Source organism: Dreissena polymorpha, chromosome 12 (genome assembly GCF_020536995.1).
Source record: "Dreissena polymorpha isolate Duluth1 chromosome 12, UMN_Dpol_1.0, whole genome shotgun sequence".
NCBI lineage: Eukaryota > Metazoa > Mollusca > Bivalvia > Myida > Dreissenidae > Dreissena > Dreissena polymorpha.
Window position 1 is genome coordinate 68,139,244 of NC_068366.1, and position 25,902 is coordinate 68,165,145.

The 25,902-nt window shown below is 36.2% G+C and overlaps 2 protein-coding genes and 1 non-coding gene across 3 annotated transcripts in view; all 3 read left to right on the forward strand.

Annotated features, from left to right (window-relative positions):
- Positions 1-25,902, forward strand: part of LOC127853630 (uncharacterized) — a 149,227-nt gene that overhangs the window by 39,757 nt on the left and 83,568 nt on the right. The gene's annotated exons all lie outside the window — the stretch shown is intronic.
- Positions 1-25,902, forward strand: part of LOC127852694 (uncharacterized) — a 191,876-nt gene that overhangs the window by 2,868 nt on the left and 163,106 nt on the right. The gene's annotated exons all lie outside the window — the stretch shown is intronic.
- Positions 5,322-5,403, forward strand: Trnas-uga (transfer RNA serine (anticodon UGA)). Its single transcript has one exon. It is a non-coding gene; the product is annotated as a tRNA-Ser (tRNA).

Genomic DNA, 25,902 nt, shown 5'->3' on the forward strand with positions numbered 1-25,902 from the left:
TATTACAACTTCAGCGCCAGCGCCATGTCACAATTGTATTATTGAGTTGAGTGTAACCACTTGTAAACAGCAGAACAGAACAGAACAGCATTGTGTTCAGTACAACCAGTCCAGCGCTTTGACGTAATCCGAGTACTAAGTTGAGTATTACCAGTTCAGCGCTATGGCACAATAAGAGTATAGCGTGTAGTATTACCAAGAAAGCGCTGTGGCGCAATCACAATATTCAGTTGAGTATAACTGTGGAACCCCTCGTCTGTCTCCTGTGGACTATTGATATTCCTGCTGTTTCATTGAAATGTTATGAGTTTAAATCATATGATATGTGCTTATAATAGTATGATGTGTGCTTGCCATAGTATGCTGTGCGTTTGTGATGGTTTGCTGTGTGTTTGTGATGAAATGCTGTGTATTTGCCATAGTCTGCTGTGGGTTTGTCATGGTATGATGTGTGTTGTCATGGAATGATGTGTGTTTGTGATGGTACGCAGGAGAAAGACGAGGCGTTCCATATATGACCACTAAAGCGCTATGGCCCGAGTAAACTATTGAGTTGAGTATCACAACTTCAGCGCTATGGCCCAAGTAGAGGATTGAGTGGAGTATCACAAATTCAGTGCTATGACACAATTTTAGTATTGAGTTGAGTGTAACCACTTGTAAACAGCATTGTGTTCAGTATAACCACTCCAGCGCTTTGGCGCAATTAGAGAATTCAGATGAGTACAACCACTTGAGCGCAAAAGCGCAATACTAACATTGAGTTCAATATCACAACTTCAGCGCTAAAGCGCAATTAGATTTTTGCGTGGCGTATTGCAACTCCAGCGCTGCTGGATCTTTTAATATCTTCAGGCCTTGTAAGCATGGGGGACGGCTACGGGATTAGTGGTCAAGCAACAGTTGCTGACTTGCAGCTCTATGCATGGAGTAACCAGACTATTCCCTACCACACTAGCGGTACTCTGAAACTGATTTCAACCCAAAACGGAAGTGAAAAAATACTCGACTATAAACCGGCCGGGAACGAAAACCAGGTCTTCACTCGCGCTTGGGTAAGGTTTTTAGTTTAAACATTTTTTAAGCAATCAACAGACTGATGCTTATTGAATCGCTCGTGAGTCCGTTTCCTGGGTACACTCATTTCTCTTGGTGTCTTTAAGATATGTCGAAAGGACTCTCCCATAGTGGGGATTGAACCCATTACCTCCCGGTCGCTAGGCGTTTGCCATATCCTCTTCGCAACGGCTACATTTGTGCCTAGTTTCTTGCTATTTCAATGGTAATAAATGGTATATTTCCGTGTATAGAATATAATTGGTTAAGCTATGCTCAGCGAATTTTATTAATGGTCACAATGTGTTTTATATCCATCCAATGAAGGCATTCTTTTTACACTCGCATACAAAAGCGTTACGAAAATAAATAAAATTATGTGATAAACAAAAGTCTAGTTCAGTCAAGTTTTAGTATACTAGTAATTTTCTTATGTGAATAGAATGCAACACTACACGCTCAAATTGTTACGCAGATTTGACCATCACCACGCGCTGTAACCCAGGGTTTTTAATTTATATTGTAGCTACGCTTTGGCCCGATAACCATGATAGTATCCCTATCACACCGTATAGAGTCAGTAAGAAGCTGTGTACTTAATGATAACGGGATAATAAGTACACGTATATTTAAATCATCAACGTACGATATTTTTTTTATGCAATTCGTATCAACATTTCCAGTCTTTATGATAAGACTTATGCTTGTGCATTAATCTAAAGATTATTTTCTTGTCAAGATATACTGTGTGTAACATATTGAAATATACTAGTATGAGGCACGGTTTGGGAAAACATTGTTCAAGCCATGTACCTAAAGTGTCGTCCAAGATCCGGCTAATCATGGACACTTTCCGCCTAAACTAAATATGCCTCTTTTAAACGATACACATATGAACGGAAAGTGTCGTCCCACATAAGCTTGTGTGGATTTCACAAGCTTAAATGGGGCGACACTTAGCGCGCATGCATTATGCCCAGTTTTCGAAGAACGCGTCTCATATATTCCAGATTCAATCATCGATTAGCCCCAGCAGCGGTTACAGGTTTCCCGGTACGGGGGCATTGTCCTACGAGACTATTGCCTACGACAAGCCGTGCACATATGGCGGTATGGTGTACGCCTACACCACTCAGACTGCTCGCTTCTGGCAGCCGGGCAACGCTAATGGCGCCATGGTCTGCATTGCCAGCTGTCTGGGAACTGCAATCAACAATCAGGCGTTAAACGAGGGCACCGCAGTACTGCATTCATGGGAACTGGGTACGTTGGTGGCTCTTGGTTGATGAACTATTGTCTGTATCATTGCATACGTTTCGAAAGATTAAACTGCATGATGAAACTAATAACTGAACATTTCATAGCGGGTGTGGTAAGTTCGGCTCAATTGGTAAATGTCGGCTCGGATACTACTTACATGTACTCCGGGTACTTTTAAATATACTTAAATGTACACCGGGTACGGTAAACATACTGAAACGTACCTGGGAATGCTAACGCTAAATTGGTCGTTGTTGGCCTTTTTTCCAATTAATTATGGTGATATATATGTCGATATTTTGTAAAATTACCTCTATGTAATCTCGAAACTCGGGTACAGTCTAAATTGGCCGGAAACGCGTTGATATATTTTCCGTACCCGGGGTACATTTAAGTATACGACCCGAGCCGACAATGATCAATCGAGCCTAAGTTCGGCATAACATTATACAAAAATGTTATGATAATTTAAATAGCATTCGATTATTTTGCAACATTACACAATCATATTTGATAACAAAAGAACATGTAAAAATCCGTAGTTTATTGTTTCACTCTATGTGTGTTCTATGCAGATGTTAACGAGTGCCGAACTAATCCTTGTAAGAATGGAGCAACGTGCGAGAACTATTTCCATAGTTACGCCTGCAGATGCGCCCCTGGATACGCTGGCATGCTCTGCGAAAACGGTATGGACTAATAATACTGTGCAAAATATGAGTATGCTGTTTCAGTATTAACAGGTTAATGAGTATAAACAAATAAGTTCAGTTACATTTATGTGTGTGACAAAATAAGTTAAAGAATGTTGCCGAAAACAGATGAAGTACAGTTAGAATTTGGTGATATCTTTTCACGTTTTTGGTAAATTGACAAAATTTAAAAACAATTGTTTCAGATTCGCAAGTTTTTTTGTAGTTATGATATTTGTGAAGAAGCAGTAATACTGAACATTTACCATGCTCTAAAATATCCATTATATGCATTTTTGACGATTTTAAAGCCTGAAAATTATAAAACGTTGCAACGCGAAACGATTGAAAAATTTGGAGGGTTCTGTTGTTGTCGTTATGTTTTGTGATACTACGATGATTGCTTATATAGTATAAAATACATCACTCATGGTATGAGCGTGGATGGCCGAATGGTCTAAGCGATAGACTTTAACTCCAGGGTCAGGATCGAGCCCAGTTGAGGGTTACTTAGATCTTACTTTAAGATCCAATGTTTACATTTATCAATAAAAAGCATTACATGACAAACTTCAACGCATGGCAAAATCTGTGAAAAGGCCCCTTTAGTGACAGACAAAGATATGGAGCAAGTGAACTAATTTTCCAACTAAACACAAAATCTACAATCAGTGCCAAATAATATTTCACAATACTCAGGACTAGAGATTAGATTTATCCGCAGATCTTACCCCGACTGTCAGCATAACGTCTAGTTATAACTGTGATGGGGTTACTCAAAGTTTAGTGGGTTTCTAAATTTTCATTTGGGCAAACAATCAACACGTGACATCCTTTACAACATACCGGTACTTAACATAAGCCATGCTAAAGTTGTGGTAGTTCGTTTTTAACTGTAATACGAGTGATTATTGTATACTTAAAAAATTATGTCTGTCGATCTAATCCTCACATGTATCATGCAACTTATTGTGCAAGGCACTAAGACAGGTTTATCAAAGTTAAAACCATGCTTATGGGTCCCGTGTATGTTTCATCCTGTATCGTACATGTTATAATGTGCTTAAACAGAATTAAGGACAACACATAGTTACAATGTTTTGTTTGCTTACGTTTTTACTTTGGTGATTTTGGAAATAATAAATATTGATAATTTTATTAGATATTAATTATGACAATCGCTGGTAAATATTGATAGAAAACTACTAAACTGCACAGTCATTTGTCATCACAAAATAATAATTGAAAATTTAATGATGTTTGATTTTCGAATTGTAGGCATGCATTTTTGTATTATTTTCATTTCGAACATAAAACGTTTTTTTTTAAATTTAGGTCGACTTTTTTATGTATTCGTGGTTAATGGCCACTTGTTTATTTTTTATATGTTTTTAATTGCCATGTAATGGTGATTGTGTCTTGCAATTTTATATGTACACCTTGAAATGAACTGTTTTCGATTAAAAAGTGAGGACACAAAATTGGGTTTAAAATAGATTTTGAAGATGTATGCCAATGAACACCTTTATTAAATTTAAAAAACAACAACATTTTATGTATAGTTAAAAGTTTTAACTGGCGGAAAATGATTGGCTGACCTACATACTCTAATATTTGTAGGTATTAATGGAAACTTGTCTTTTATTTACCTCACATGTCGATCAACACCGATATAGATAGCTTACAGCATTTCTTAAATACATACATATACCGTCAGTGTAAAAGTGAGTCTTCACATAAAAGTATTCATTGCTAATTGTACTTGGAACATGTTGTTTTGAAATTCTTCGAAAATTGCGTTTTCGTATCGTCATGCTGTGCTCTCAGCACAATTTAAATATGGCGCACCAAAAGAAAATACCTTCGAATCGTTTAAACTTACCGATGATTACGAATATCGTCTTGTTAAGTCAACTCTGTGTTGCAAATGAATATTCTCGTAGCATATTGTCTGGTAATCTTTGAAAGAAAATGGTGATTGGTATATTATGCAGCTGACTTATGTGAATGCACATAATGCAAATTTTTTAATTTAGAGCGTTATAACTCGTGTTAGTTGCATTATGTTTTAAAAGGTAATGCAACTTTATAATGAATACATTACATTTTCTCTTTCAGAGGCTGTGTAATTAAAGAGGAGAGCAGTTCAATCCCAATCTATATCGGCGAATAACAATGGCAAAATAGCCTGCGATAGCAACGTGGTTTTAAGGAAGCTCCCCCGTGATGATTTCCCGCGATTTCTTCAAAGATCGTAGAGCCCTTTTACCTGTTTACGTATGGCTATCTAATATAAGCTAATATTAATGTGAAGTTGTCGTGGCAGAGTGGTAAAGGCGAGAGACTTGAAATCTTTTGGAATCTTCCCGCGCAGGTTCGAATCCTGCCGACAACGCATACTTTTTGCGACGCGTTTTATTTCTTTTCTCACGTAATTTGATTTAATATAGCATATAAGCTATGTTTATTGTTAAATATGTTGCAATTTGTATGCAGATTCTTCAAATTTTTTTAATTTAAACAACGTTATGGCTATATTGGGTGATTTATTGCAGAAAATACGAATCATGCATGTTGCAATTTTATTTTTATTTTAAAAAGTAAACGGTAAATCTGTCTATTTCTTGGTATTTTTGCTGTATATAGTGTATCTTAAAAAACTAAGTTGAAAATATTACTTAAATAATACTATTAAAATTTTTATGACACTTTGTTTTTAACCAACCAAATTTCTACTTGGCTGAAACCACTTACATTTAATGGCGCTCTTTCATAGATAACAAGTTATAAAAAATAAATGTCTGTACAATGCTTATTTCGTCTTGTTCAAACTTTAAACATCTTTACTGCATCTGTACACACCAACTTCATGCCCATATTTGGAAATCTGGATTATGGAACTTTCATATACCCCAGGGTTGCAAATTAACTTGACAAAAGCCAAGCGTGGGGATGGTTTTGAAAAAATCAGTATATTTTTTTAAAAAGCATGGAAAGCCTATCTCAAAATTTACCTTTAGTTCAATGAAATGATGCTGATTAAGAAAATAATACATAAGATTTTATTTCGAAAGGTGCCCATTACGGGTGCGCTACCTTAATACAATCTTTATATTGTTTTGCTTACATTTTCTTTTATGTTATTGAAATGTTTGAAATAATAGTGCAATATTTACAATAGATATTTTACGCTCACTGTTGTAAGATTTACATAAAACTTATTTTATTCTTAATTGTATTTGTCTAAACATTGGAGATGTATACAAGTATTCTTTTAAATGTCTAAAAGACGGAATGTTTTTGTTTTGAATGAACAATACATACTCAATAATAATAATTTGTTGTAGTGAGTGTTTCCAACTATCAGTAAAAAGTTAGAAAAGGTGCATTGGTAAAACTTTTGTGATAGATCCTTAAATTTGTCATTCTTATCTGAAACTCTTTTTGGAGTTTAACGTTGAGTTTGCAATGATTTTTGCAACATTCTATCATTATTTGTGAAATTAATTTATGATTTGGCAGATATCTGGCGTATTTTGTAGGCATAAACCATGTCATTATTCAACACAATTTGTAGCAAAAACGTAAACAGTTTTATATATTAAATGATTTAACATCATAAATATTAGTTTAGTACATTCTTAGTTTTACATACTGGGCCATGTAATAGAGAGTACACACTCAAAAGTAAAGCAATCAACAAAAACATCCACTATCATGCAAAAGAGCACGATGTTAGCATGATGCTTCATATAATATGAAGAGTCTTAATATAATAAGAATAGCATGCAGAGACAGAGTCAAGAGTGGCGAAAGTTGGATGCGGCAAAAGACCCAGATTTGAAAGTATTTTTTGCCTGAATATATGAGATGTATCTTGGTCACCAAACGCTATCCTAATGGTGGTTTTATATATTAACTGTATGTATTTTTGTGTGCGCGCAATTCTTTAAATTAATTGATAAGATAAACGTTTATATAAGAGATTATACTACTACTACTACTACTGCTACTACTACTACTACTACTACTACTACTACTACTACTACTACTACTACTACTACTACTACTACTACTACTACTACTACTACTACTACTACTACTTCTACTACTACTACTACTACTACTACTACTACTACTACTACTACTACTACTACTACTACTACTACTACTACTACTACTACTACTACTACTACTACTACTACTACTACTACTATTACTACTACTACTACTACTACTACTACTACTACTACTACTACTACTACTACTACTACTTCTACTACTACTACTACTACTACTACTACTACTACTACTACTACTACTACTACTACTACTACTACTACTACTACTACTACTACTACTACTACTACTTCTACTACTAGGTAGTACTACTGTTAGGTCGGTTATACATTACGTATTCAAATTTGTATGTGAACTGATTACGTATGATTTATGTTGATACCCTCCTGTTGTTATATATTTCACTTGATGTATTTATACGACACGGATTTTATGTTTATTTGGGAGTTATAGATAACTTTATTATATATTTAAGGCTTACGCATTTATTGAAATTTACATTCTACTGTTTTTTATAAATATTAATGTACTATTTTTTTTTTTTCTTATGTATATAAGAATGCAAGTGATACTTGCTAATTTTGTATAGAAGTTTACTGGTGATGCTTGTTGCCTTTGTATAGAAGTAATCAAGTGATGGTTGTTGCGTGTGTGTATGATAATACAAGATATACTTTCTGCTTTGTATAAAAGTATACACAATATGCTTGCTACCTTTGTATATGACAATACAAGTGATACTGCTTTTGTAAATGAGAATACAACTGATACTTGCTGCTTTTGTATATGAGAATACAAATGCTATTTGCAGTTTTGTATATGAGAATACAAGTGCTACTTGCTGCTTTTGTATATGATAATACAAATGATATTTGCAGTTTTGTATATTAGAATACAAGTGCTACTTGCTGCTTTTGTATATGAGAATACACATGATATTTGCAGTTGTGTATATGAGAATTTACTTGATACTTGTTGCTTTTGTATATCAGAATACAAATGGCATTTTGCTACCAAAACAAAACGCATGTAAGAATTATTAAATCCTTTTAACCGTTTTTTTACATTATAAAAGGGTAAACATGGAATAGTATTAATACTTTACGTAAGTTTTCATTTTTCAAAACATTGAATTACCAGTTTACTCTTTATTATATTTTCCTTCGCATGAAATAAATGATTATGCTTTATATATAATGGTATTGCAGACGTGCGTTCTTTTATGAATTGTGTTTTGCACAAATGTTGTTGTTGGTAACTTAATAATATATATTGTGATGTGTAAACGCGTTTTCAATTTAACTATCGGGAATTTAATTGTTTTTCAAATAACAGCATGAACAATGTGTATTCTCTTTTTGTTAACAAAGCATCTTTAGTTGTAAAAAATAGCAGGATGGTTCACCCAAAGTGAAAGGAAAAGTGGTAATATTTTCCGTTTCTGTGCTATAGATTGTTCTTAAAAATTAACATGTATTTTTTGTTCAATAACAATTGATGAACAGTTAATTGTCTAAGGTAAAACAACACAACAAACTTCCCTTGAGTACATTGATGTTACCTTTTATCACACACAGTGCCATTCAGACATATCTTACATAATTATAATTGAAGACAAAGCTGACTTAATCCAAATTATACCAGTATTCACGAAGTGTACATTTAAATTGTTAGAATGGTAGACGTTTTTAACAAAAATAAAAACAACACCAGGAATAACTTGGAACCTGGTTATAATAAGCTGTATATCTGCTTTTGTCAAGCACTATTGTTAAAGAAAATGAGCATATAACTGGCGATGAAAATAGCATTAGCATACATGTATACATGTATGCAACGGTATTGTTATCACGTTATCTATACTTGTATATTGTAAGATCAACTTGTAAAAATATATACATGGATACAAAAAGGTTTATAAAAAGTACGCTCCACAAAACATATCAGTATTTCACTTAAGAACATATGCAATGTTGAATGCTCCGATTTCGTTGGCTTGGACTTTTCTGATATTGTGTCTGTAATGGGTAGGTTTATTATAGTTATGGGCAATATGAAATTATTGTTTCTTTATTGACTTCGGACAAGTGTCTTTTTTCTTTAATAACGTATGTTTGTTTCTGTCTAATCAAAATTGCACATATTTTCCTTTTCGGTCACTGTACGTACGTGTCTTTACAAGACCTAGTGCTTTACTTTTAAATTGCTGAAATATAGTCAATAAAACTTTTTGTTGGATTAAACTTTGTTATGTATCAAAACTACGATGCAACCAATATAGCATTTTAAGGACGTACGCGGTGTTTTAGTTTCAGGCAAATTTAGTGTTCTGTACCGGTTGAGAAATAAGTGTTAGCTTTTTCGAATATTCAAATGATAAACGGGGTGGGTATCAAGTAAGGGAATAATATAAATAATAAAGTATAAAGAAGCCGAATGATTAAAGATTTTGTTTCCACTAAATTGCGCTAAAAGAATCGACCATCATCTCTACAGCAAAAAAACTTTTTTTTTTATCGCGTGCTGGTAACTGCAAGCATAAGTCTAATTTCGGGAAAATAGTTTAGTTGATACATCCCTTATATTGAAGATGTTCAAGTTGTGCAAGATTTTTGTTCACCGGATAGCTTTCCTAAGCGTTAAACGAATTTGTTATTTCATCACCTTATGCTTAAAGCATATCGTCAATATATGCTCGATTATATATACATTATAATAAAAATCGTGATGTACATTTAATGTTATGCCAAAACACACAATCTCAACACTTATATAATTTTAATTTCTCAGACAACGGCTAAAGATATCAACAATATATGTGGCTTTGTTGTTAGATAATTTACCACATACAATATACGATTAATTTATATCATTCATCCAATACGCTGTGATACTTCTGCACTATCAATAAATATAAACGAATATTATTGTTGATTATTAGTTTACAATTTATAAAAAAAAATGATGTCCAATAAGACAGGCTGGTTGATCGTTTTTTTTATGTATTTGAACACATGCTGGTACCCGTATTTGAACACATGCTGGTACCCGTATTTGAACACATGCTGGTACACGAACACACGCTGGTACCCCACCTGCAGCACATTTATCATACACAAATAAAATCTGAGAAAACGAACGTGTGCTCTGCTATCTAAATAATTATGCATCAATATTGTTAAATATTTTCTTTCTATTTTTATGAAAAGTTACAGTACTAAAATATGCAACCACGTGTATCATACGGGAACTAGATAATGCCCCAATTTGGGAATGGGAATACACCCACCGTCACCATACTAGTTAATCATGTGTTCTTTATACATGTTATCCTTTCATATGCAGTTAAACTGTAATTGTGAAGATAAAACCCGTGTTACCTAGTGTTGTTTTTTTCTTACTATTTTTAATAACCCGTAATCTATTTGGGTAAGTTTGATAAAATCTATGTGAGAGAAGGATACTTTTTAGGAAATATTATATTTTATAGGAAGTATGTGACTATGTTATTTTCAGAAATTAAGAAACTATTTAAGTATTTATTTACACCAACACGTATCACTTGTTGATATCCAGTTGATGCTTTATGATATGACATCAAACGTTAATCATGGCGAATCATACCTATATATGATTATAGAGAAAAAGGGTATTTTCATCTCTTTTGTTCTCTTTTGTGCTCAAATGTGTCCTATTTGCCATTTTTGTGAGGTAAGCCCACGCGCTGAAATAGTCGTATTTTTAACGGCCCAATGTAAGTAAACATTACAGCACAGGCGACCCTCAATTTTATTTAGCAAAAGATAGCTCTAGAAAACTACCAGAAGTAAGCAAATTATTTATTTTATGATCTACAATGAATAACCAAAATATTTGTGGATTGTATTTATTTCTATGTTAAAACTAACCATACATTCAATTAATTATTGTATGACAAAGTTATCAAAGCCTGGGATAGGTATTGGCGTAAAGTCCGCAGTATGTGGCGCAAAACCCTGTGAGCACTTGGTGTGTTTAATAATAATTTCCTAGACGTGATGATTACTAATTTGGACTTGCACGGAGCGTGACCGCGTATGTATACCTGTGCCAGTGACCCACTACATAACCCTCTGGCAGCCACACTATATAACCCTCTGGCATACACCGACCTTTACCGGTAACCCATATATCTCACCAGTTATACCATTTACCAGTAGCCATGACACCACACGCCGGTAAACACAATTACACGCTGGCTCCTTCTGCGGTGCCAGTAACCACCAAACTTTACCAACAGGGTGTATTGCCGGGAAGCTCTAATCTACCTGACCCCTGCAAGTCTAGGTAGCCAACCAACCATGCAACCAACCAACCAAACCTCGCCCCGTGCAGTTAGCATTTTGATATAATGTTTACGTTAAGAGATGGGTTGTGAGCTCACTCGGTCATTGCGGTGTTGTCCCGACGGAGCCCCAAGCAATGGCAGCAGAGAGCTCAAAACCCCTAGAATATACTTATTTATTTATAAATTAATACTGATTAACCAAAATGAGTGGAACTGAGAAATTCAACAACCTGTACTCACAGAATTGTACGCCACAAATAAATTGAAAAAAATTATTCCCCAAAATTCTGATAGCACACCAGTACTAGACACTTGGTCGATACAAATTGCAATGTTTACAAATGATTATGCCCTATATATTGTGGGTTATAAAAAATTGCATAATGGCATCCCTCAGGGTGTCCAGATATAACTCCAGCCCCACTGGTGACAAGTGCACCCCATCCGGGAGGAAAAAACCCGGGGTGTTTGCATCAATGTTCACAGTGATACTGGTGCTGCGGCTTGCCCACTGCACACACACTCGACCAAACCTGTTTATCTGGCGACGTTTTGACGTAATAATTTTCCTGGGGAGAGAAGAGCGCCAATGAAGTCCACCCAGATTATTGCTGTGTCTGTGAAAGCTTCTCTTAAATATTTAATTTCTCTCTTTATGTTATTTCGTACCTTTGTACACGAGTCGGCGCACAGATCATTTCCGCCCAGATGCAATACCAATACCTTTGGCGGTGTGGAAAGTAACACATCGGCTTCTATTGACCTCCGTAATGTTGACCATGTCAGGCCGCCAATGCTTGTGGGCAGCCGCAGGTTCTCCATCCCCCGTTCTTTGGCTCTTGCTTCTGTCCGCTGAGGAATACTGTCCCCAAGAACCCATACCTCTGTCAATAGCAAATAACATTTTGGGTGTACAAAAACCAAAGGTCATATGTTTATTCATATTAGTATACGTTATATATAATGTCTCATAATGCAATTGCATAAAACTATATAAGCATGTATACCCGAATACAAGCCTTATTACGTTTCGATTATATTACTGTATAATCATAATATTGTAGCAAAATTTAGCGAATATGGGTTAATTACTTATAACAGTCTCAACAACATATATACAATCACAACATACAATAAAGCATAAGCATACTACTAAAAGCTACCACTCAAGGTATCGAGTTAAAAGAGAATAGAGTATCAACAACAAAAGAATCCTCATTCACATATAGTGATATAAAAGGGAGCCAACCCCTGAATTCAAATTACAGAAACTGTAATATGAACTATGTACAGAGTTACCTCTCTGCGTTTTATACCGGTTTTGACAGCTCGTTATGGGCGCGGCCGTCTGGGATGGATCCCTAGTGACGTCACAGCTGTTAGTTGCTGTGCCCTAAATTAATCTTAATGGTTATGGTCTAATGTACTTTTTGTATGTGTCTGATGCCCATCTCCCAAGTTTCGGGATGACTTCGGGTGGAACTCCTTTCCTTGACAGATCCGTTGCGTGCCCAATTTTAAAGCTATGTGTGTTAAAGAAAGCGTTGCCGAATTCAGTGCGGCCGAGGCATTTTGCTAGTACCGCGTTAACCTGCTGTCTTGTAACTGGCATACCCCCCTTATGACAAAATGCTGCAGGACCTACCGGAGATATTGCCAGATAGTCGCGCATTCTCTGGACAGGACATATTGATTCCTCCGATTTAGGAATTTTGAGTGTGACCGCAGCGTTGTGTTGAAGCGTTTTTGACTTAGCGATGCGGATTGAGATGTATGACTGGTCTAACGACAATTCAACGTCGGACGTTCTGATTTGGTTATACATTTCTGGTCGTTTAGGTGATACCAACTCGCTTATACGAAATAGCCCAAAATTGGCGATGGAAAATATCGCAGCAAATAGAGTTGCCTGATACGAGTTATAGCATACGTTTGTCACTTGCTGTATTACTTTGATGATAATTTCGGATGTGATCGGGCGTTTTCTGTCCTTGTTTTTACCCATTGATCGCGAATAGCCTTTTATAACCTTACTTAGCCTACATTCTTCGGAAAACGATTTGTGGCCTTGTACTTGTTGCCTATAGTTAATTCCTGCCAAGTAAGTTTTGACCGTGCGGGTCGCTAAGCCTTTCTCGAAACAGTATGCTAGGAACCATAAGATAACCTGTTCAGGTACTAGTTGCATTTGGGATATATGGTAAAGATCGCAAAATGCATTAAAGGCATTAACACCGGTTTCGTATGCTGCGCTAGTGTTTTGTGATATTGGCTTTCGCATTAAAGAGGATGCTCTGTCTTGAAGATATATCAGAAGTACTCGGGTACCCTCTGTGGTTCAACGTCTGCTTCCGGTGGCAAGTTTCTGAATTGTGCAATCTGAAATCGAGATAGTGCGTCACATATTGTGTTTTTGTGCCTGGATCGTGGGGTGCTCGGATTAAATATTAAATTCCAAACATTTGAGTGTAAGGGGGCGCAACAGCGTCATAACTTTGACCGATTTTGAAGACCATGGGTAAAGTACACCTACAACAGCGGCATTGTCGCAGTTGAACTGAATCTGTTTGTTTTGTAACATATCTCCCCAGATAGCAATTGAAACAAATATTGGGAACAGCTCTAAGATCGTTATGTCGCTGGTATGTCCGTCTGTGTGCCAGTCTACTGGCCACCTAGCTGCGCACCAGTGCGACTCAAAATAAATACCAAAACCGAGCCCCAACCCCGCCGCGCTATGTGAAAATATCGACATCTTCATTAGACAACCAAAACTGATCGTGGAACATTGATATCCCGTTGTAATTTGCAAAAAACTGCAACCACATGCGCAAGTCTAGCTTAATATCTCGCCTGATTCTAATTCGATGAAAAGGTTTGGTTAAACCGCATTATAAAGAAGTGAAACTCCAGCTGCTGGAGCAGTATTGAATTTTCATTAAAAACAATTAGTTGGTCCTTTATTTAAGGCAAGTGACCGATTGCCCAAACAGTACAAACAGCACAATACAGCACAATACAAACCAACATAAACACAAAATATGAATAAAGCTGGGGTCACCGCCTTGGAACGGTCAATGCAAAGCATTGGGCATGTCGCATTAATGAGCCGACGACAGAACGGTCTACCTGCTGATATAGCCCGACAACAAAAGATAAGGGAACCTATGAGGGACTGTATATCGCGCAACCTTGCTTTTGTTTTTGACAAAATTTGGCTGATCTTTACCGTCAATTCATGTATCTTTGCCATTGGTATGCGAACTTGCATTTTTGCGCTATCTAACTCTGAGCCTTGGAATGTTAGAACCATCGTTGGACCTTCCGTTTTTTTTCAACTGCCACTGGGACTCCTAGTTCGACCATAACCTTGGAAAAGACGGATATCAAATCACCGCACAGTGAGCGAGACTAATAACCGCCAAAGAAATCATCAAGATAGTGAATTACCAGACCCGAGTTCACTCGGGAAACAACGCAGTGTTCTAAAAATGTACTAAAGCGTTCGAAAGTAGCACAACTAATTGATGCACCGAAAGGTAATGTTTTATCAAAATTGAACGATCCGTTAAATTGGAACCCCAATAACTGAAAATCTTCAGGCTTGATTGGTATGATCTTGAAAGCATTTTTAATGTCCATTTTAAATAATAATTTTTTTACCCAACGTTGTATTAACTCAACAGCTTTATCAAAACGTGTGTACTGGACCGATGTCATAGCTGGGTCTATATAGTCATTGACGGATTCTCCTTCAGGGTAAGACAGGTAATGTATGATGCGGTACTCCCCCGGGTCCTTTTTTGGAACTAGACCTATTGGCGATATTATGAATTCGTTGAACGGTTGTGACGAGAAATGCCTGCAACCTGCCCCTCTGACAGCTCTTTAGAACTTTTTTTCAGAAATTACCTCTGGGTGTTCGTTAGCCGACTTTAATTTTTTTGCGACGCGTGTTTGTCGCGGTCCGTGATATTGAAGTGAAAATCCGTATTTGAAACCATAAAAAAGAAACTGTGCTTCCGCATTATCATACCCCCGTAGAAATGTTTGTAAAGTGTCTAATTTAATCGGCGAAGGAGCGATGACTATAATGTTTTTGTTTGACAGTTACTGCGTGTATCGACTAAAATTGCCTAGGGTTTGTCCGAATTGACGCTGCCCGAACCTGTGGGAAATTGGGTTATTTATGCCGCGAAAAGGAGCATCAAACCTCGGTGTGTTTGCGCGCTGGGCGACTCCCGAGGCTTCCGCTACGCCCTGACAGTTTATTGCTGGATGGTTACCCCGACGACGTGAGCAATTGTGAGGAAAACGTCAGTTTACCAGGCGGCAACTTCCCTGGTTAAAATAATTACACGTGTACTGGTCGCGTGAGGGGTGTAGGAACGTTTCCGATGTTCGCGCGTTTCCGGGCTGTACAAGCATACAGCGCCACCAAAGGTCATTATTTATTTCCGACCAGGGTGAGGGTGAGATGCCCTGACGTAGCCTGAACTGCTCGTCATATGTGCGCCAAGCCGACCCACCCTGGCGATACGCGGCGTCTCTTATGGTCCAAAAATATTTCAGCAATTCTTGTGTTTTTGAATTGTTACGATCAAACGATAAATACACAGACGTGAACATAATGAATGCGTCTGACCATTTCTCGATCGTTCCAATCGTGTCTTTGCATTCTTTCTGTTGCGCAAACAGGCGGCCGTCCGCTGAAACTGAAAGTGTTGCCCCTGACAGATGACTTTGGAGCTCTACGGACCCTTTTAACAATAATGCAAAATTGACAAATTCACTCCGCCCGATTTGTTGTTCTAACTGATCGGGGATGTGGGCCGCTACGTCATCCGAAACTATCCGGATGTTTGGCATGGCCGCGCTCGCTGTTGTGGTGTTCAACGCGGCGGGCATTGTTGACTGGCTTGATTGCTGCGAACGAAAAGTGGGTACACTAACATGAAGGGATTCACTTGGAACGACACCAGTGCTTGAACCATTTGAACCACTTGAACCACCGTTCTCGGCCTCTCTAAGCAATTGATCAAATCTATTATTTTTTACCTTTATCCTCTTCATTTAGCCTGTTGCCATCTGGGCTTACCGACCTCGGCCTCTTATGCGTCCCTGCCTTTCGTCGCGCGCCTCTACCTCTCATGCTGACTGAGATTTAAATCGATTTTATGAAAAAGCGTTAAAAGTTTATATGAACTTAATGAAGTCTCGACGGAAAAGGAAGTAGCATTCCAGAAAATGTCACGTGTGCAAATTCAGAGAACCTCGGCGTTAGCAACCTGTTAGCGTCCCTTGACACGAGGAAGCGAACAACCTTACCCGTTTTGTATCCAAAAATAAATGGAAATTATTCCTAATAGATATGAATAATTTGTTTTGTGTGACAAACAAAATAAAACTGCCGAATACGTCTTTAAACGTTTTTCCTTTCTTTACGTTACAATTCAGCCAAAATATACTTTCGTTTTGGTGCTGCTAATAATGTGCTCATGACAAACATCAAATAAATATAATTGAATTGTGTTCACATGTGTACTTCATTACATATTTTTCTATATACATATATATATATTGGGTCATTATAAAATAAAATGTATGTCCATGAGAATGCGTATTTTAAACAAAAACGTGTAAAATGAGTCCATCTCACCTTGTACGCACGTACGAAACAGGTATCTTTCGTACGTAAAGTTGGTCTTCTCAACACAGAATGCATCGAATTTCTGTAGATTGACGTCTATGTCTTCCTGGCTTTCGTCCTGAGTGAATTCGAATCCCTCGAACACGTCCATAGCTTCCGGTCCTATGCATGTAAGGAAAGTAGCGGCACGTAAATCCTTTGCTTAGCACTGAGTCCTGATGCTTTTGTGTAGTTAATCCACGAGCGCTTCAATTTGTTGCAATGTTACCGTCCATGTCGAGCTTTCCAGGAATCGGTATTAACGATGGCATTGTCACTGGCGCTGCTATCGCGGCTGCTGGTGGTGCGTCATCACCCATGGCGTAGATCCAGATAATTGGCACATATAACAAAAAGTTTTTTTTTGTTTTTTTGTTGTGACTGTCCGAATTGATTAATCCAATTATCAGCTCTTTCTGACACGTATAGTTTACAAGTGTATTATACCTCCATAATAAATAATTATATTATCAGGCAACTTGATAGTGCGCGTGTATGTGGTGAGCGCAAGCAATAGACTGAGAAGACTGCGGAGGCTTGTATGTATATAATAACAGAGTGGCACTGGGTATGACTCATGCATTCAATTTAAGGCCTATACTGTTTAATGTTTCTCTTTTTTTGCGAAAATCTTACTATTTGCTACTGGAAATGTAGTCATCTAATGGTGTCATGTCATACACATTGTATTATTAACTAAGAAGCGGAAGTTCGAAAAACCAACAAAGCGATTTAAATCAGTCTTTAATTAAGTGAGCTAACTACAAAATCCTGAAAAGGAGCGTATATCGTCATGAATGTTTTACAAAAAATCTTTTTATCAGTGCGTGAATTTATTATTGAAACACAAAATTGAAAACTAATCTATTTTCACTTAAAAATCAGTTTATTTTGCACCCATGCGAACGCAATCAGCGTTTGCTCATATCTGCTCCCTCTCTTCTAGATAGATTTTGAGTGTGATACGTTAAATACTGCAAGATCACGGCCGTAATACAACTGTCATTTAGACGATCCTTTGTGCATAAAACTGATACAAGTGTGAAGTTTTAGCGCGTTAAACCCGATGTAAAATTCCAAAGCGGTGAAGTTTAGTCACTTGTTTGTGTAGGTAGAATGTTGTGTCATTTAGTTTGGCAACTGGCACTTGTCATATTTAACGCACCTCGTAGCGATGCTGCTAATGGAGCTTGGGGTTAGAATCATTACTGTTAAGTCATTACTATTCGTTAAACATTAAGGTTTTGTTGATTGCGTGGGTTTTCCACGAAAAAGTCATTACAAAACACATAATTAAATGCCGGAGAATAATAATGATTTTACAGTTATACGGACCTCTTAGCGATGCTGAGGATGAAACTGGACGTTCACTTTGTTTACATTTGTTTGGCCCGCGAAAGGAGTCCTACTTAAATCCCAGATACTTCAGAGCAAGAATATATCAGCTTTGGCATTTATATGTTCATTTCATAAGCGAAATTCACATTTTGTAAGTGCGAACAATTTGTGTTGTGTTTTGTTTGTTGCAACAACTTAAATATTGATACTTTTGGAAATATACCGAAGAAATATAGATCACCCTTTCTCTATGTAATTCTTTACCATCGTCTCTAAATAAACACATAGCGTCGCTGTTCTTCGAAAACCGCGTAAGTCAAATTTGGCGCAAAATGTTATTTGTTTTTATAAGAATGGCGGGTTCACGGGTCATTTTCTGCGAAAATACTGGATTCCATATCCAATCGGAAGGCATAGTTATGAGCATGTGAGAAAATCCTGAACACTCATAGGTGCACTAATTGTTTCTGCAAAAACTGCGTCAAGTTTCCAACTTAAATTATTATATTTTAATAATGTTTTTTTTTGCCTATTGAAAAGTTGAAAAAATAGACTTACGCGGTTTTCGAAGAACAGCGACGATAGGCAAGTTGTCTTGTAGAGTTTGTTATAAGATATTTACAAATATATCAACAAACTGGAGTTATTGGGACGCGCTTATGCCAGATATTTGCATTCTAATATGATATTGAGCACGGACAGCATTATATACATAAGTCCTACACAAAGCGGCTTCGAGAAAACGAAAAATGTAGGCAATCAAAAGGCAAGATATAGTCATATATTAAAGACATGCAAAATCAAATGCTATCATAAACGGGCAGATTAACATAGAACGATATTTTTACTGGACCTTACCTAATTGGATGTACATATGTAATTCTTAAATATAAGTTTCACGTTTAATTATTGTCAGTAGAAGTAAGCAGTAGTACTTCTATAATTATGTTGATGTTTGGTATTCTGTGAAATATAGGCTCATCTTCTGCATTCTATGTGCAATGTATTCGAGACATATCTTGATCTGCTAACAGTAACGCATGCACCTTGGTTTTATACTTGAAAAAGTTATCATTTTGATCATCTTAAAGATTGAAACCCCGTAGGAGTGTTAGTTAAAAAATAAGTCCCTTAGTAATTAACCAGTTGTTTAGCAAGCATGTGTGGTAAATTTATTTCTGATGATTATAATAATTAACAATATTCAAACTTAATTTCACATATCACCAAGGTCCTTTATAACAAGTTCAAATTTGCGACTTATCTAGAAGACTGAGTCATATTGCATTACGGTATACGTATGTTAGAACAGTATTGACACCTTTAGAAGTAAAACTATAACCTTATTTTTCTAATTGAAATAATTAGTAAGAAGTTAACTCCATTGCTTCTGGTATTAATTCTTACTCTTAAGTCACGGCAAACGCGAAAGACAAAAACATTCCTGTGTACATCTGCAAATAAACACATACATATTTTAAAAGGCTTTTGTATAGAAATGGCATCACATATTGCATTATTTTGTCCTAAGTGCACTCCAATATTCCGTTATCGGAATCAATCGGGCACTTGTTGATCGATATTCGGCTATGGAAGTAATCCATGCTTTATGTATTATTGTAATCTTCTCGAAGGTTTAATAACCCGATAATTCTTTAAGTGAAACAATCCTGCAAATTGCATTTCTCTGTAGGCTCTTAACTATAAAACTTTGATATGCTGTTTCTGTGTTGCTCTTTTTCTATCCGAATTAGACTTCGCGCTGAAAGCATTCTCATGTAACGTTGTTTTGAAAAGGATGGATTATTGTCAGAAGTAAGTTTGCTGATTAGACACGGACTTAGATATCGGTTCTTCCAGATGTTACTAATAAGAAGCATTTAAATTTAATAAAAACTATTAATAGTGTATAGCATGGGTTAATGAAAACTGTGCTAATGTGGCATAATTTAAGTTAAAAGATATACGACAACAAAAACATACACCATCGTTTATCTGATATTTATCATGCTTTAACATATATCATAACACGTATAATATTCAGTGTGTGTGCATTTAACTATGTATATAAATGCATAAATGAAGAACTTAAATTCAATGGTTTCATTGTGTCAGTTTAATGGATGCAGCAATTTAATACTAAGATATAATCGTTTGTCGAAAAGTAAATTTCCCGTATGCAGCAACAGTTGCAAGAGCAGACGACAATTATGCCGTACCGAAGCGACGTGGTCCCCATTGGAACCTACGGAAGAACCCGAGGAGTTCCGACTGAAGAAGACGGTGTTTCTTGGATACATCGACGTAAACGCAGGCAGCATGTACACGTGATTCTAAGCAATTATTTGAGCCTTGCTGTTGGAAAACTGGGCGTAATACATGAAAGTAAAGTGTCGTCCAAGATCAGCCTGTGCAGCCTGCACATGCGTAACAGGGATGAAAATTTCCGCATCAACTGGATTTTCGCTTTTTTATACGAAAACATACAATAAAAGAGAAAAGTATTGTCTCTGAATAGCTTTTGCAAAAAACCTGTGTGGACTGCATAGGCTATTATGGGACGACACTTTACGCACATGCATAAAGCCCCGTTTTCCCAAGACAACGATCATTTTAACTTAATAGTTACATATGGCATAGGGGTATAATGACAATGTGTTGTCTGTTTTATTGGAATAATCAAAACTTGTTTTCTTAGCATTGGACCACCGGCTTGAACGGCGGACAACATGCTAAAAGACCAATAGGACGTTTCAGCTATGGAAACGTACACACGTAAAATGAAAAAAAAACGCCTGCGGTTGTTTGTGTTTGCTGTGTACGTTTGCGTATTCACTACTTTATGCGTTTTGTACCTTGTTGTTTGGCGATCGATTCCTTGCCATATATAAAGGACCGAAGTGTAGAATAAGGTTTTTCTCCCGCTATTGCTTTGTGTCTGTTTAACCAATACCTATATTAATTGCTGTTCCAAGAAATTGCAACCCATCAGATAAAGTCCAGGCGCATGTCATCATCACAATTTTGCAAACGTCAGTCAATTTGACCAATATGCGTCAAATCTCTATCGAAATAGCTAAAATAATGAGCCTTGTTCTGGGGTAATTTGGAATATTCGCGTGCGTAAAAAGCCGTTTTAGATTGGCCTGTGCAATCCGCACATACTAATCTGCGACGACGCTTTCCACCTGAACTAGATGTTCGCAAAGAAGAGACTTCCTTTAAACGGACAATACAATAAAAGGGGAACGTGTCGACCCTAATTAGCCTGTAATGACTGCACATACTAATTTGGAATAACACTTTACGAACATGCATTACGCCCAGTTATTCCATAACAAGGCTCGTAGATATTTTTCATATACTTTTTCCCGTTTCTAGACGGGCTTTGCTGGGATTCACAATGAAGCGCGAATATTACGACGTGAACATTCCAGAGCTGTGTAAGGCGCGGATCGCCATGGAACTTCCCGGGATACTGGACCCGCAGGATAAGCCGTATTCGCCTCTTCAAGTCTGAAACCTTAAATATGAGCAAGTATACACTAGAAATGATAATTATTTCTTTAAAACATCGCTTGAAAGGATGTGATGTTAGTATTATGATTCGGCATTAATCCATTTGACTGTGCAACTTTGGCAATGGTTATTATATAACTTTAAACTAAAAATGAATGGTTGATTAACATAATCGTTGATTAACGCGTGTCTACGAGCCTACTTACATCGCTCTAGCTAAAAAGGGGCTTAATGTGTGGGGATTGAGGCTGCACAGGCTACTATAGGACACTTTCGCTTAAATTGGACTTTCGCCAAGAAAAAGCTTACTTTAAACAGAACAGAACAAATATTTTATTCACTTAAGCAAATAACAGCTAATCGTGATCAATACATAACATTCTAAATGCGTGAAAAATACCATAAATAAAGATAATAATAAAACGTGAGAGTGTTGTGTGCTTATTTGCACACTGAATTGAGTATTCATACTCAACTATATATAAGCAACAAAAAAACACCAGAGGAAACAGCAAAAAAATCACACTTCATAATCATTACATAATACACTGAAAATGTCAGCAAAAATTGGCGTCAACAGATAAAAACACAGTATATTCATTTCATATCAAACGGTAATAAATATCCATTATAAACGTTGAGTTAAACAAAAATAAAATAATTTCTTTTCTTAAAGCATGTTATACAGTAAATTGCTAAATTCCAAATGGTACCTCTATTATTTATATTTAAGAGTTTTAAAATGTATGCTTACTTGGTCTTATTGAATAGTATTTTGGTATGTATTTAGATATTTCTTTTAAACAAAATGGACATCTAAGTAAAAAGTGATATTCGTCTTCTAAATCGTTACGATTACATAAAGTACAAATTCTTTCATTTCAGATAATGTTATAATGTCTACAAGTTTCAATTAACAGGTTACGTGACGATAGACGTATTTTAGCAATCATGTTTCTATGTTTTTTATTGTCAATGACATCTACATACACAGATTTTGCAAATGCAGGTTTAAGTAATGAAGTGGATGAATCAACATTAACTCTCCACTCAGATACATACTGATCTCTGAGTCTAGTCTTTAACAAAGCAAAAAAAAAATCAATTTGAACTGACTCAGGAAACAACCATACATCTGTAAATCCTGTTTGGTTAAACATTTTGCGAACTTTAAAGGACCAATTAACAGTGTAATTTGTGTTTCAAGTTCTAATCTTTGCATATTAATGACCGTTGTAAGGATACAAGGATCCTTGTTTCTTTTGATAAAGTTTAAAAAAATATTTAACAATTCGTAGGTATCTACCAATATATAAAGGAAATCGACCAATTTCGGCATAGAGTGACATTGAATTTGTTGATAGTTTTACATTTAACAGTCTTTTTGCAGAACTTTATGTGAATACGCTCAATATTAGTTGCCGCAATAAATCCCCATACTTCGCAATTATAATTAAGTATTGATAATACATCTGAAACAAACAGCTTGAACATAATATTTATTGGCACTTCCATATCGTTTGTAATACAAAAAAGTGAATTCATAGCCCTTGTAGCTTTACCATAAAGTGTATCAGTGGCAGGTATAAATATGCCCCACTTGACATAACAATACCAAGGTAGTTAAAATTGCTAACTATTTCAATAACTTTTTCTTTGTAGGTCCATTTGTAGTTTTTGCTTAACGCGTCCCCTTTTTGAAAGACCAGTATTTTTGTTTTTTCAATATTAACAGTTAAATTCCATTTATTGCAATATAATTCTAGATTGTTCAACGATTTCTGGAGTCCTTCTTTAGTTTCTGAGAAAATGACAGCATCATCCGCAAATAGGAGGAGATAAATAGACAATTGACAAACGTTATTCCTGCCTTTATTCCGTTTTGCAAATTGAATTCTATATCATTAATAAATAGAGAAAACATTATCGGCGAAGTTATTTCTTCTTGTAATAGTCCGACATTACTACTATAAAGGTCCGAAAGTGATCCCATGTGTTAAACTCGAAGTTTGACCTCGCTATACATAGAGCGGATAAGTGCAATTAAATTGCCGTCGATTCCCGATAAAATAAGTTTATGCCATAGCTGTCCGCGATTTATAAGGTCGTACGCCTTCCGGTAATCGACATAACAGCAGAAAAGTTTGTTTTTACTATGTATTTGTTTTTCTATCAAATGATTTAGAATGAAAATTGCATCAACGGTACTGCAATTTGGCTTAAATCCAAACTGCGCGTCTGTAAGAATGTCATGGGTATCTGCCCAAGATTATAAGCGTTCGTTAATCACACTTGTAAATAGTTTCGCAAAACAACTTAACAACGTTAAGCCTCTATAGTTATTTGGATCGGAACTATCGCCCCGTTTATGTAACGGAATAATAACTCCCGTTGACCAGCTCTTTGGAAATTGTTTCGTATCCAAGATATAATTAAATAATATTTCCAATGGTTTGACTATAATATGCACTGTTTCTTTGAAGTATTCATAAATAATATTATCGTTTGAGGCTGCCTTATTATTATTTAACGCCTTGTAGCTTTAATTATTTCTTCTTGGGAAATGGGCTTGTCTAGGTCAGGGTAAGAGCTGATCGGATTTTCTATGTTATCAAACTGCTGTAGATAAGTGTCACTTTCGTCGTTGTTTACGCTTACGTCAGCCTCAGAAGCTAAAGTATTGAAATAGTCATAGAATTCTTGCAGCGATATATTATCCGCTTTCGGTGATACCGTTTTTTGTTTAAATAATTTCCAGAATTCGCGAGGTTTTTGCGACTCATGTTATTTAATTTTGCTTCCTGTTCTCTGTTAAACTTAGATTTTATTTTCCGACATAAATATTTATTTTCTTTCCTTGATGCCAGCATGGTTGTTCTTGTATGCATATTCTTATGTAAATTATATTGGTAAACTGTTAGAGTATACTCTGTCCGTTTTCGTCTGCATTCTTCGTTAAACCAGCGTTGTTTATTCGTGAGAGCAGAATCGAATCTACTTTGATTGTTAAAATCATTATTACTAATTACATGTTTAAAATATTTTTCACCTCGTTTACTTAAAAAATCAGTGAACTCCGAGACTAATACATCCGGATCGCATCGCTAGTGAATACCTGACTGTAAATTGTGTTCTAGTTCTTGAGCACCGTTTAATATGTCATACACGAAATTATCCCTGTACTCGGATTTCAATTAAACGTATACGCGCGGATAATTTTTACATTTAGAAACCGGATTATTCGTGCTCAGAGCAAATGTCACTGGGGCATGATTGGAAAATTCCGTGAAATCGTGCACTTTAAAATCGGTGTTAACAAATAGTCTACTGTACTTTCCCCATTATGAGTAAAACAAGTTAATTTGCCAACTCCTTTATCTTGAAATAGCCTACCGTTTACAATTCTTATATTGGTAGATTTATACGTCTAACAAATAATCACCAAATCTATTTGTACCAAGCTCACAGGCTGCCCTCTGAAGTGGAGTATCTATTTCAAATAAATCAAAGTCACCTAAGCTTCTGTCGTTGTCAATACAATCAGCTTTATGACCGGTTCTAGCATTTTTGGTCCCAGGTGATAAATACTTTTCCTTTACTATTAAAAAATTAATATCAGATTCTAACAGTTGAAAAAAGTTAACATCATACATATCATGCGTTGGTGAATTTTCAGGTGGAATATACATTACAGCTAAATATATATCATTTTCAATATTGAAATGTTTTTTAATCTATTTTAAGCCATAATAAACAGTCTATGTTATTTCTTACTAAAGAAACTCCTTTGCGTATACTGTCTCTAATATAAACGATGATCCCGCCGCTCGAACGCCTTGCTCTACGGTGTTGGAAGCGTCTGCACGAGTGTATAGATTTGCTGTACCCTTTAAAGTCAATTGTTGAATTTGTGTTAGTCCAGGTCTCAATTTAACAGATAA